General features: G+C 43.7%; 1 long non-coding RNA gene across 1 annotated transcript; it reads left to right on the forward strand.

The window, feature by feature from the left end:
• Positions 1 to 806, forward strand: LOC135393251 (uncharacterized). The gene is made up of 2 exons (XR_010422553.1): positions 1 to 514; positions 572 to 806. It is a non-coding gene; the product is annotated as an uncharacterized LOC135393251 (long non-coding RNA).
• The last annotated feature ends 502 nt before the right edge of the window (positions 807 to 1,308 follow it).

The raw sequence follows: 1,308 nt of genomic DNA on the forward strand, positions 1-1,308 counted from the left end.
ACCTTGCTGAGTAAGCTCACTTGTCCGGTGATTACCTGTTACTTTGACACGGATTCTCTGATCCTCGGCCTGTTCTGCAAGGACTATGAAGATCAGTTACGAGCGATTGCCGACGACCACGTAGATTTGTCTTCCTTCGATCGGGATCATCCACTGTACAGTGAAAAGAATCGTGGAAGGCTTGGGGCATTCAAAAGCGAAACTGGTAGTGTACCTATTGAGGAAGTAGTCTGTTTGAAAGCTAAAATGTACTCCATCAAATTAGCTGGAGGAAGGCAAATTGCAAGAGCTAAAGGGGTCAAAAAGAATATTGTACGCAAGCACCTCCTCCATGAGACGTACTGCAATACCTTGTTCAATCACATGAGCGTATCGAATGAACAAGTATCAATCGTTGGAAAGAAGCAGTGTATGTACACCATCAGAAATGTCAAAAGAAGTCTGATGGCATACGACGACAAGAGATACCTGTGCAATGACATCGACTCCTATCCTTATGGAAGCTATGAATATGGTAAGTTTAAGTGGGTGATATAACTAGTGAAGCTCATAATGTTCTTTTTTGCTTCAGAAGATGTGCAGGAAGAGAATTAATGCTTCTGTCACATGCTGTTCTCTCCTGCGGTTTGCCTCTGGGTCATGGACAGAGAGGGATGAGTGCCTGGGTGATCCATATAGTACCTATGTGAAGAACACTATGGATGTTAGCGGAGATATACAGCGTGCATGGATGTGTCCCCAGGGAGAACTACAATATCTCCGAGACTGCCATGATGTACTCAATAAACATTGAAAACTATTTACCATGTTTTTGTGTGCCAACCATTGCTGAGAGTCGACGCAGGCTAAAAAAGAATGCCGCCCAGGACCAATAAGCAATTTGGAAGGAATTGTGAGCTGGCCTAGAAATGAATGGGATTGACCCACGAGCGGTTGTCTATGTTGCAGCTGGAATTGTGAAGCAATATACAGTTGAAAGCGTGTGACCGAGTAACTAGAGAGTGGAAATGACAAATGAGTCTATCGAGCATGTATGACAGGAAGCCAATAGGATCCTGAGTCAATCACTAGGTTTTAGAAATGAATGAAAGTGACCAACCCCAGACCAATAGACAGGTGAGCGATTTGGAAGCCTATGGCTTAGAATTGAATAGAATAGATCATTTTGGTGTCTACGAGCGAGTGAGCAGATGTTGTGGCAATTAATGGTAGCCAATCACATAAAAATTTGATGGATGAAGGGGTGGAGCTGTGACCAACCAACCAGAGGACTTAGAAGTGGCTTGACCTGGATTAGAATTGGCTGGT

Source organism: Ornithodoros turicata, chromosome 4 (assembly GCF_037126465.1).
Source record: "Ornithodoros turicata isolate Travis chromosome 4, ASM3712646v1, whole genome shotgun sequence".
Classification (NCBI taxonomy): Eukaryota; Metazoa; Arthropoda; class Arachnida; order Ixodida; family Argasidae; genus Ornithodoros; species Ornithodoros turicata.